Source organism: Chroicocephalus ridibundus, chromosome 1, assembly GCF_963924245.1.
Source record: "Chroicocephalus ridibundus chromosome 1, bChrRid1.1, whole genome shotgun sequence".
NCBI lineage: Eukaryota > Metazoa > Chordata > Aves > Charadriiformes > Laridae > Chroicocephalus > Chroicocephalus ridibundus.
Genome location: NC_086284.1, coordinates 92,411,081 through 92,423,949, shown reverse-complemented (window position 1 = coordinate 92,423,949; position 12,869 = coordinate 92,411,081). Strand labels below are relative to the sequence as shown.

At 42.1% G+C, this 12,869-nt stretch overlaps 1 long non-coding RNA gene across 2 annotated transcripts in view; it reads right to left on the bottom strand.

Annotated features, from left to right (window-relative positions):
* Positions 1-353: 353 nt before the first annotated feature.
* Positions 354-12,869, bottom strand: part of LOC134519389 (uncharacterized) — a 78,572-nt gene continuing 66,056 nt past the window's right edge. The window contains exons 4-6 of one of the 2 annotated variants that reach the window (XR_010072206.1): positions 6,622-6,817; positions 4,255-4,547; positions 354-1,425 (exon numbers count right to left, since the gene is read on the bottom strand). This is a non-coding gene — a long non-coding RNA (uncharacterized LOC134519389). Of the gene's footprint in view, positions 1,426-4,254; positions 6,818-12,869 lie in introns of both variants that reach the window. The other variant, XR_010072205.1, reaches the window with a different exon arrangement.

Below are 12,869 nucleotides of genomic sequence, written 5' to 3'. Positions count from 1 at the left end.
AGCCAGAAACATAATTATCAGTGAGACAAATGGGCCCGTGCTATTTTCTAGGTGTTTCCAAAGACTGCATATAGGCACCTACAAAAAGATCACATTGTTATGTGAATATGGTTAATGGGGCAAATGGGTACTGTATGCAAAAATTTCATTTGCATGCTTCCTGAGAAGGTGGTAGCAAGATCAGCCCGCATGTCTTGTGCCATCAAAGAAGAGATTGTGCAAAGTATGTCTAGTTCCTCTTTAGATCACAAGACGTGTGAGTGCTCAGCACTTCTCTGAAGTCCAGAGGGGAATGACACAACCTGCAATAGACTTCTGGTGATTAAATACAAATATGTAAAGTAGCTCTAAGATGCTTCCCAAAATGTACTTTTACAAGCTTAGTAATTCTATTCAAAGCTGAAAATAACTTTTTCATTTGAAATTCATTAAGATGCTAATTAACAAATCAAGCACAGCTCGTTAAACAAGGACATAGTAAATGTTATTTTATTCAAAGCTTCACCTTGGAAAAAACCAACAAGCTCCTCAAATCACACAGGACTTGCAAGTACTGGAGAATACAATAAGAGAGAACTCATGAAAATCACACAGGTATACAGTTTCACCACATGCCTTCCCTAACTGGAAAAAAGAGGGCAGAAATGAAGAGTCCTGTTTTCTCTGACAGTTTTAAACAAAGACTGATGACAAATATTATTGAACCGGATAACAAATAATACTCTCTGTAATCTTAAAAATATCCTCTACGATGCCGTAGAACATTGTAGCTCATTAAAGAATTATTAGAATTTGCTATTAATTCTATGGGATTTTTCTAAAAGGTGAAACTATTTTAATACTATTTAATACACTTTAGTGAAAAATTATTCTTTCTCAGTAGAATTTTCAGGGGTTTAAAAGCTATCCAAACATTAATCTTTCATATCATGCATCATTAGCAGAACTAAAAACCCTCATAGTCTACAAGGTTTTGGAGCACAGCTGTAGAATACCCACAGCACACCTTCCAGCAGCAGAAATTAAGTAAGCGGTTGCATGGTTTCAGATGGACCTTGGCTCTATTATTCAAAAAGATTGCTAAATAGAAGAGAAATTTCATCCTTTCTGCTCCAGACACCAGCAAACCAGGTAAGCAGATGACACTCACTTTAAACCCGTACTTATGTTGTTTGCCGTATCAGGACCGCAGTTGGGGTTCTTGATCTTCAGCAGAGGATTATTGCTCAGAGGCACGTGGAGATTCAGACGGGAAGACTAGTGCCATAAAAGCCTGTCCCAGGTAGAAGAGATTTCAGGGGAAATGGCTTCAGAAACACCGTGGTGAGAGAATCAATGGACGACTGCACGCTGCCCCCGACTCAGCTAATGGTGGTTTGGTAGTGAGAAAGAGGGAAGCTGTGCCATGGTCACAAGTTCAGGTTACTGTGGATTGAGAAAAAGCAAGAGAAAGCAAGCAGCAATGTACACAACACGCAAACTCTCTTCACTCAGCTTAAAAGTTTAACAAAATCCTACAAATTCTAAAAAAAACAAGCTCACTTTTTGCACTACTTAGCAGAAGAGAACATTATCCTTCCCTAACGAAGAGTTAATTCTAAAACTTCCTCAGTTGGAAAGATGATAAACTCCCCAAATAAAAAAAAAATAAAAAAATTAATAAATGACGCAGTTCCTGGAACCAGCAATGACATGAAAATAACAACTACAAATTTTAAATGATAGTTTGACAAAGCACGAGAAGGTGCAGCTCACGATTTTAAAGACAGAATGTCTGTTTTCAGCACAATGTGGGGTTTTATTTGTAGAAATGCCCTTTTTTGTAAGTAATGCTCTTTCTGAAGTTTTTTTTTTTTGCATTTCTGCCATCGGTAAGGAGAATAGTGCACCTAAAAGCTTTATATGAAGGGCATGGCACTGTCAGAACAGCGCTGTTGCTGTGAAGATAGCTGGATACAAGAGCATGCTGCTATATATTTCAAATATAAAGAAGTAAACTGGTTTTTTAGCTGTTTTATAAAATTGTTTGCTACAGCGCAAGGGGCTCCGAGGAGTTCAGCCTTCAGGAAAGGTGGCGTTCCAAGATGCCTACAGTGAAACACTGTGAGAGCAGTGTGACTCCCTACAATCCTATTAAACTACAGCGTATCACTTACAGACTAAGCCATGTTTTCACATTTCTGCGGAAAACCACAGCAAATAGGAATTAGTGCAAATTCCAATCTACGTTGTGCTACCCTTAATATCTCACCCACTGCAGCACAACTGGATGCCTCTCAAAGCACAGCCATACTGTTACACAGAAGAAAATAAATGTAAATTAAAAAGGAAAACCTTTTGATTTTGTGAATAGCAACAAACTACCTGCAGTTACAAGATGAGGTGGATGCCAGTGAAGTAGTATCGAACTTGTAGTAGCTATATTTATTAAAAAAAAAAAAGCTGTTAAATTCTTTTGTGATCTTTGAAAAAAAATAACCCAAGAAACAACTCTTAAGAGCATTTTTCTTGGTAGCCCTGAGTGCTGTGATTTGAAATACAGCTTCAGTAATGTACTCAGCATAGAAAATTCTGAGTATTCCACTGGACATAAATAAATAGACCAAAAGGTTACTGTTAAACAATGAGATTCTTAAAGATATGAAGAGCATTCAGGACTTGTTTATGAGGCTGAGGAAGAAATATGTGAAGGAAAATGCTTACAATGTAACTGGTTTTTTAATCATCAAGGTCATAATAATCTCCTGAGCCTTAAATAATTGCATGCACATCGGTGTAGCCTGCTTACGATGGAGGAGAGAGGAAGATGACGGAACTAGCTGACTGCCTCCTTTCTTCCTCTAGAACTGGCTCACTACACAGTCTTAAAACAAGCTAAGCCGCAAGGGACCTCTGGAGGCCACCTGGACCAAAATCCTGCTTGAAGCAGACTAATTTTGATGTTAGATCAAGTTGCTCAAGCCTTGTCCGGTCCAGTTGTGAGTACCTTTTTCACCATGTTCCTGGGCACCTGCCTTCCAGCAGCACCAGAGAAGGAGGCAACCACTTGGCCTCTCTTAACCATAGCTGCAGGCTGTCTCTGAAGGAGCCTCTCAGGAAATGCATATCCCCTTTCCTTAAAGAGGTTTAAGTCCAATTCTCCATCCCTCACAGCTCTGTATAGGATATTTCGTCTGCCTCTGCTGGCCATATGAAATAGAGAGATTGGAGCTCCTCATCCTCATTCCGCCTGATACAGCAGAGAACCCTGTTCTGCCACCTGAACACAGACATTTTCTGGCTATGTAGCCCAGTTGGAAGCGGTAAAAAAAATGTGATCTCCAATGCAGTCATGTCAGCAGGACTTCCTAGTGAGTTATGCTTATAGTGCCAAAACTGAGGTTTAAAAATATAGCTTCTTTTACTGAGAATTCATGGCTCTACTGTGCTGGCTGTTCTAATAGAAACAATCCACAGACCAACCAGTATAACTGCAACTGTTTTCTTCCAGGGAAAGCAGCTCCTAAGATAGCTTCCCTAAGATAAACAAGATAATTTATTCTAGGAAAAGAGTGCCTACACCAAAAATTACACTGATGTAACTGTACAGATGGAGCAATAAGTTTCCTCAAGATTGATTCTTCACTGTACTTTCAAGACTGGTTGCCTGAAGTTAGATCCCTAAATCTATTTTCTGGCACAGAGGCAAGTGACCTGATTTTCAGGAGTGCTCAGTGCTCGGCAGATTGCCCCAGGAAACAGTTTACTTTTTAGTCACTACTGCCACTTTCAGAAATACTGCAAGACAGACAAATCTGGGTTGCAGGGATTCCTCCAACTATTTATATATGGTAATTTTTTTTTCTGCTCATCTTGCCTAAAAATAGAATAAATGCTACCAATTTAATTAATTTTCATTCCTTTAACTAAAAAAACCCCTACGCTTTAATAAACAGCATCTCACATTATGAGTCTTCTCTGTCGTCTGGGAAATGGTACAATCAAAATGATGTTCTTATCCCATGTGATGTATTATTCCTTCAGGGAAAGAAAGTCGAGACCACAGATAATACATTCTCCCTTTCTAGCTATTATAGACATTAGTTAGTACTGCGTACAACCTTTTGTCCAAGTATTTATAAATGTCTTCAATGAACTTTAACCCAGAATGCTTTAATATGAAAGATACAATTGTTATGGCTAGGTAATGGAGAGAAGATTAATAGTCACAGATGAAGAAAAACATGATTTATGATTTGTTGGTTGTTAACTAACCAGTACAGACAGGCCCACTCTCAAGCGGGAAGGGTGGCTCAAGAGGGGCCGCAGTGTGGGAAGTGCTGCCTTCTGGTTTCTTTCCCACTGTGGGGCACCAGCGGGATCAGGGAAGCTGCTGTGGGAAGGGAGGTATTTGGGAAGTTGAGACTGTTTTCCTGGAGCGGCAGTGGGTGATGCCATTGCTGCTTTGACATGGTTGGGGTCACCGATTTGCTCTTCAGTTGCTAACGTGATAGTGCTAATACATGTTGCTCTTCATTTAGGATTTTTGGCGTCATCACAGCCGAGTCCTAATAAAATATAAAACAGTGCACTGTAGATTGTTACTGTGCTGAGATTTTCAGAACGGTACATTCGTATCTTTTTATGTAGTTTTACTTGCTGCTATTTGAACACAATGAAGAAGTTTGTCTGCCTGCTTCAGTTACCATTTGTTGTGGGCTTTTTTTTAAAGTCATATCTGACCTTGTTCATATTGTTTTCTTTAGTGTCCTTGAGCTTAGCTTTAATCTTAAATAAAAGCACAAGAAATGCTACGTTTTCAAAGACAGAACTAAAAAGCCATTGACAACAAACGTTGTAATATTTTTATTCCACTTTACTAAACTCTTCCACTTGTTAGGAGCTCTGATTCAAGCAAGCTAACAAGGTTATCAGATTATATGTCTAGTGTCTTGTTATGACTTCCTTGGCTGAGTTCCTGCAGTAAACAATGCTGATGTGATGCTTTAACTGGAGGGAGCTGGAGGGAGGGAACGGTGCGGGGATGAGGGTCATGGAGCTGTCAAGGCCTCCACAGCGGTGGTGGGGCGGGGAGCGCTACCTGCAGTCAATATTAATCAGTCTCTTGCTACGTGTGCTCTAGGTAGTCACTGCCGGTCTGTGACAGCCGAGGAGCCAGGTCTGGGAAACTGCAAAACATCCTCGCAGGATAACAAGAGATGCAAGCAAGCAGTACATTGCAGACATTATTTATCCAAGCTGACATGCAAAAAAAAAACCTTTAAAGGGAGGTAATTAAAAACATTTAAAGGCATTAAACCTATGCATTAACTTAAAAATATAAATTTCCACTTGCCTCATGGTATGCCAGAGTGCCCAAGTTACAAGAGTAACTGTTTAAATTACCAGTAAAAAGGCAATGTGTGCAAATCATTGCACACTACCTTTTCTGCTCTTCTGTGTAAATGCCACCTGCATTCAGATTTCCTCTAAGTGCTGTCATAAACTTGCGGTCTCCCTGCTGGCATAATTAATACATACAGCTCTTGCTATCTAAATAACAGAGGATGCCAGGGCAGCAGCTGCACAGTTGGAGAACTCGCATTAGCATCATGCCAGTTGGCTAGTAATTCTGATCACTTTTTTGACTGTCCCTATACTTTGAGAAACAGAAAAGATATTGCCTCTTTCTACAGTATCAGTTAGTCATCCAGAAGTAACAGGAGAACCTCACAGGACTATGGCAGGATTTACAGCTTTCAGTATTTCATTTTTTTCTGGAATGGTGTACATGGAAGTACACGAGACATCATGGAAACTCTTGATTCTTTCCCCTCCTACTTCCTGCTCCTTGCCACTTTCAAGCAGCTGATGTAACTGTTCATGTTCTCGCCAATAACTAGTAACTACTTGAAGACTCCCATGGGTCTCTTTGCAGGTACCAAATAGAGATAGGAGACCTTGAAAAATTTTAGGGGTTTTATTCAACACCGATGAATGCTAAAATATGGGGTGTTTCTTTGAACTTTTTATGACAGAATGGTAAGAATACTCCCTGTGTTCAGCTCCACACTGACAATAAAGTTGTGGCCAGCATCCTGCTTCTGGACAGGACTGTTCAAACATTGTATTCAAACACGGTCACAGCTTTAACACACTCAAATTATTGCTGCCTGTGGGAAAAATGGGTGCGGACTAGTATCGACAGCAGTGTTGCTTGAGCTGTGTGTGAAGCCATGTCCTTCGGCGGGATTTTAGCAGCTGCCAGGACAGTGCCTGGCCCAGCGCCGCGTCCCATAGCTGTGTGGGCCTCCTCCCTGTCCCCAGCACCGTCCACTCCACCCATCTACCCCATTTCTCCTCCCCTGGAGGCTGCCGTTTGCCCCAGGGATGCCTGCCTGGCCCTGTGTGCTCCTGGGCGGCCACCGGCCATCCCTGCGGGTCTTGGAGCTGGCTGGAACCGTCTGGAGCCAGCTGGAACCAGTACAGGGCAGCTCATGGCCTCCTCCCGCCTGGGCGCCCTGCAGCCCCTTGGCCTGCCCCGCTGCCCCGCAGGCACATGCAAACTGCGCCATGTGCCCTCGCGTTTTAGCTCCTCTTTCCACTTTCTTCTTACATATGTGGTGATTTCCCGCAAGTTACCAGAGTGTTTCTTCAGGGGCCTCATTCTCTGAAGGATCTCTGTCCCTTTGGTAAGTGCTTTTTCCAGGGGACGCTGCCTCAGCTTGGGCTCGTGACTGCCGAAGTCTCTGTGTCCACCATGGACACTCTTCCTCACTCTTTCAGGCAGATTGTGGCTCAGATCCTGCTCAGTCTCTCACATCACCATAGCTCTTGGCTTCATTTTAAAAAAAAAAGCAAACCACAAATGAAACAACACAAAAACCCAACAAACAACCCCCTGATGTTTTATTTTGGTTGGGTGCCTGCCGGAAAAGGCAGGGAGCATGGGGCAGCCCTGCTGCGTACTGCCCCCAGGTCTCCACGTGTGCTGACGTTCCTCGGAGCTGCTGTCAGAGCGCCCGAATTACCAGAGATTCACCAAAATCAATCAGTCCAGTGCCTTCAAAACTGGGGGCAAACCAGCACACTCTGCACCCTTTCTGCTCCTCTCTGGTGTGGTAACGCTGGAAGCCGAAGGCGGAGCGGAGCCGAAGGAAAGGATGGGTGATTCCCGTCTTCCATCCACCCCCTGGGGCGGCACCTGGCCCTTCTCACCACCTCCCCCTGTCTCCTACCCTTGCTCTTCTCTCCCCGCGCCTGGGAAAGGGTCAGACACGCTGGAACGGTGCGTGTCCTCACCCAGGCACCACCCTTGGTAGGACAAGAGCTTCTCCAGTCAGTATTTAAAGAAAGCCTGCTGTAAAATGCTATCGAGGGTGCTTCCAGACTGCCTTTTTGGGTAGCAAGGTTCTCGCACTGTGTGCGAATTACGCACAAGAATAGCTTTATCATTTCAAAAAAAGTTCTCTCGCTCCCGACAAAGCCTCATTGAGTCACATTCATTTCAGGCCATTGTAGTAAGGAATTTAACTCTCAGGCTGTTTGATGTCGCTTGCTTCCTAATTTCAAAATCTATTTCACTTTCAGGTCAAACACAAACAGGGCACTTACTATTCATTACAACTAGGCATGTGTTACTAGCATTCACAGTGAGTCAAATGTGACTCTTTCAAAGGAAAATGTCAGAGGATCCTGAAGGTTTTGTGTATGTATTTTTCTTTTAAATGCTGTTTTTCATCTGACTTTCACCTTTGGCAATTCTCTTAGTGCCAGTAAAGTTACAGTGAATAGAGCTGAAAACAACTCACATGGGGACTTCACCAAAATGTCTTATCCCTATAGGAGCAGATAACTGAGTCCAGTCTTTGTGATTGAGGAATGGTGAGCTACACAAAGGGCACCAAATGCTTCAGCAGAGCTTTTGAGTCTCCAGACTCTTTGAAGATTTTATTTTCAAAACACAGCAAAATCGTGGTGTGAGAAAGGCATTACAGTTACAGACACCTGGGTGCGTAATTCATGACTGGCAAGTACAGAGGCGTCTTAGTCATTTGGGTTCCACAGCCTGAAATCCCTCTTGAAGAACTGCACTTCTAATCTTTCAAATCAAACACTCTGGCATCCCCTACGACCACCCATGAGACACTCCCCCCCCCCGCAAACACCCCCCCCCTCAAAAAAGGTGGGGGAGAGAGGGGGAAAAAGAGAAAAGATCATGTTTCACATCGGGAACACCTGGCTAGTAGCAGTCCTTCAAAAAGGATCTGTGAACTACAAATTGAATGTGAGTCAACAATGTCCTGTTGTTGTGAAAAAGGCATGCTACAGATTAGGGTGCATAAACAAGGCTATTGGTTTTTAAGGCAAGTCAAAGACTCTCCTCTTTGCACAGCATAGTGAGGACTTCGCTGTATCCAGCTCTGGACACTGTGCTAAAAGCATAGAGAGTGTGCGCAGAAAAGTACCAGGATGATCAGTATGGTACTTACATTGCTGGTAAGGCAAAACACAGCAATTGGGTGCATTATTCTCCATTCTGGAAATGACAAGAAGTCACAAGCTTAAATTGTCACAAAAAGGTGAAAAGACAAGATGGAGAACTGTGCAGCAGTAAAGCAAATTGCCCTGGGAAGTTGAGGGAAATCCGTCCATGTAGGTTTTTAAGAACAGGATAGGCATGCCTCTGGTTGGAGTGACATATACAGCTTTAGTTTCCTCAGGCAGAAGAGGAAAACTAATCTGTGTAATTCCCATTTTGCACAGAAGTCTTAATCATCAAACTTCCAGGTGAAAGGGAACGAGCCATGTTTTGTGAAGTCTGCTTCACATGCTCAATTGCGTCTGGAAAGGGAGGTACAGTTGGGACATTATTTGGGACATTATTTGTTTGTTGAAGTGAGTTCTTATTTTTCTGCTTGGCACTATACAAGCGGGTTTTTTTCAGCACATCCTGAAGTGTCTTCTATGTTCCTGTGAATGAAAGCGGGTAGTTTTAGATGTCCTCAAAGGTAAGGTGAAAGCAAGTCAGAATTTTGGAGATCTGCACTTTGGATGTAGATACTTAGCAGCTTTTGGTCTCCCTGCATCTTTTAGAGCAGACTGTTTTGGAAGGATAGTGGGCAAGAAGAAGATCCAGGGAACTACAGGCTGCTCAGCCTGATCTCCGTCCTTGGAAAGCCTGGGGAAATCTTCCTGGAAGTCATTTCCAGCCATATAAAGGACAAGAAAGTGATTGGGAGCAGCCAGTATGGATTTACTAAAGGCAGGTTGTGCCTGACCAACCCGATTGCCTTCTCTCAGGAGATGACTGACAGCACGGATGAGAAGTAGATGTTGTTTAACTTGCCTTTAGCAAGGCCTTTTACATGGTCTTCTATAGTATCCCTGTAGTTAAATTGGTGAGTTATAGACTGGATGTTGAGTTGAAAATCGTCTGGACTGTTGGGCTTAAAAGTTTGTGATCAGCAGTAGAAAGTCCAACTGATAGCAGGTTAATAGGTGCCACCCTCAGGGTTCATAATGGGGACAATACTGTTCAACATCTTTATTAATGATCTGGACGTCTGACTCGGGGAGCAGTCAGTATGAAGGAGGAGGGCAGGTTCGTTCAGAGGAACCCAGACAGGCTGGGGAACTTCATGAAGTTCAGCAAAGGCAAAAACAATGTGCTGCACCTGGCGGGGAATAACCCTATGCAGCAGTACAGGCTGTGGGCCGACAGGAAAGGACCTGGCGGACGAGAAGTTGAACGTGAACCAGCAGCAGGTCCCTGAAGCAGAGAAAACCAACAGCATCCTGGGGTGCAGCAAGCAGCTGTAGCGAGATGATCCTTCTCCTGTCTCTGGGCACTGCTGAGCCCACAGCTGAAGTCCTATGGATGGTTTTGTGGAGTACAAGGACAAGAAGGCGCCAGTACAAGAAGGACACTGGAGCCAGCCCAGCTCAGAGGTATTATATCAGACAGGGGGCTGAAGCACACAGCGTGTGATGAGTGGCTGACAGATGTGTGTTTGTTCAGCCTGGAGAAGAGATGGCTCAGGGGCGATCCCACTGCTACCTACAACTAATTGATCAGAAAAGATGGAGCCAGACTCTTCTCAGAAGTGCACAGTGGGAGCACGAAATGGCAAAAAGGGAAATTCTGACATGACGTAAGGATGTTTCCATTATAAGGGCAGTCAGACAGCGGAACAGGGGCCCAGGCAGGTTCTGAATTCTCCATCCTCAGAGAGATGCAAAATACGGCAGGACATGGCCCTGAGCTACCTGTATAACCAGACCCGCTTTGAGCAGCAGGTTGGGCCAGATGGCCTCCAGAGGTCCCTTCCAGCCCACAGGGTCCTGTTGTTCTATCAAAATCACTGGACTGGAGTTTCCTTAAACAGTTTACTTAACACGGGGTTGTGTTTTGTACATCAGGATGAGTAAAGGACAGCAATATCCATGTAATCCTTCTGTTTGAAACTAGTATTTAAATGAAAACTAAATGGTCAGGCAATTGGGGATTAAGACGTTTTTCCAGTATTGAGGCTGCTGTCATGTGGTATAAATGAGCAAAGAATCTACCAGCAAACCCCGATGATACATCCATCTTAATGACATTCACGCTCATATCTGCTCCCTAGCTGTTTGCCTGAGAGGTACGAGGAGAGAGAAAAGATCTCTGACATTAGATGTTTTCCTTTGATATTTGATTAGGCATGCTCGAATTTCTTAGCCTTTTCTATCCTGGGAGCACGTTGGTGTGCATCCTGTTTTGCAGGAGGCGATATATGCCTGCTAAATGTGCATCTGCTCCTCTGCCTCCCTTCCCTCTCTCACTTCTAGTATAGAATCAGGAATACACAGCATGAGTCCATAAATTTTTTAATATTATTGCATATGTTTCACAACGCAATCTGGCTGGCTTTTCACAGCTAAAAGACCAATCTTCAGGTTTCAGCAACATTAAAGTGTATCTTTTACTTGAAACAAGTTTTAATTTGAATCACAAATTCTTTCATGTCTGATTTATCAACAGTGTGTTGTACAGTAAGGGTATCCAGAAGAGAATCAGTTTCCAATTCAAGCTCTACAATACTATCAGCTTATTGAAACTATGTATATCACACCCTTTAGGCATTTCAAGTGCACTGCTAAAATTTCAGTAGACAATTCCACAGCATGCACTATTAAGATGAGCTGGTGCTTTATTTGAAGTTCATGCCTATCAGCCATAAGGCTGTGCCTGGCGCATGGCTCCGAATGCAAAAAGATTTTTAAAATATTCCTTTTAAAAGTTTTTGAAGGAGGACTACCAGACTGAGTCATTTGCAGCTGGACATAGATGACATGCCATGACCTGATCGGTGAAGGTAACTTCTTCAAACACACACTATAGAGCCCAACGTAATCTCAACTGGGATAAACAAAGCTTTAGGAGCCATCCCATGCAGGGTTTATAAACTGATTAGGAATGAGCTGACAGACTCAGGAGCTCCTGTCACATCTTAACTCAAACTCAAACAAAAAAAAAACCAAAAAACCCATAATTCGTGACACTAGAGTTTGGTACATTTTTTAAATTCTCCAGCATAGTTTCCTAGCAAAACGAAGATTTTTGTGAGTTTTCCATCTCCCTGTTAGTCCCTGTTAAACATTTTTTGAATGTTGGACAATTTCAGCAACAGTGATAGAGATTTAATAGCCTCAGAGAGGTTGCGTTTCTGTCTCTGGGCCACATATTTTATCGTCCAAAGCTATTATTTTTGATTGGTCTCATGCAGGATGTGCTTCCTGGGCCAAGAAATGAAAGAGTAGAAATTCCATAAGAAATGACATTCCTATAACATTTCTGAGACAGAAAAAAAAAGTCCCACATATATGCTATTCTGTAAGACTCTCAGCATAATTTTTTAGATTTCTGACCTTCATCCACACAAAACCACATACACAAACACACAGATATTTCTACTTACTTTCAGTGTTCAGTCAAACGTAAAATATAAGATTTAATTATCAGTATTCTTGGTTTTAGATCAGAGCTGCTGTGGGGAGTAGATACCAATAAATATAATAATTGAACACTATAAAAAATTCTGCAAAACTCTGGGCAAATAAGTCTTTATTGGCAGACCTCCCCTTCCAATTTCTGTCTTGTCTACTTAAATGGTAAGCTTTTCTAGAAAGGGACTGTCTCAAAATACATTTTTGGACAACCCTTAGCATCTTGATCTTGTCCCTCTGGGCATTAAAATAATAACAAAAAAACCCAATAATATTTTTTCACATTATTATGTGGGGAAAAAAGACAAATCACTTATATAGCTAGGATTAATGTTCTGTTAGGGTGGTAGACTCATAGCTTTGTCTTGCATGTGGCTGACTCGAATGATGTGTTTTCTCTACAGAACATAAATAGACCTTTGTAAAACGAACAAAATAGAAATCTTAATTTAAATCTCAGAAAAAACCCAACTTCTTATTTCACCCATCTATTCTCCCATTTTATTACAATTCAAGTCTTTAGGAAAACCTAAATATTTCCAGGCAGTCGAGATTTTTTTACTTAGTGCTTTTACAAAAAATAAAAATGTAGAAACAAGAAAATGAAGAAGAAAATAATTTAATGAGGATTATCTCTATGAAATCAAAGTGCTTTCATGAATATGTTTAAACCTTTTCAGTCATTAACTGTAAGAGAGGCATGAGTTTTGCAACAATTATTAATTTTAATTTTAGGGACGTGACACGTATAGGTTTGACCCAATCATTTCATGGTTTTTCTTTAATAAATTACTTGCTCTTAGCCTGCGGACTCTTTGGGATGAGAGCTGTTTTGGAGTCTGGTGTTTGCAGAGCCTAGCAATAAGCAATATAAATAATCATAATTTAGCCTAATCTATCCA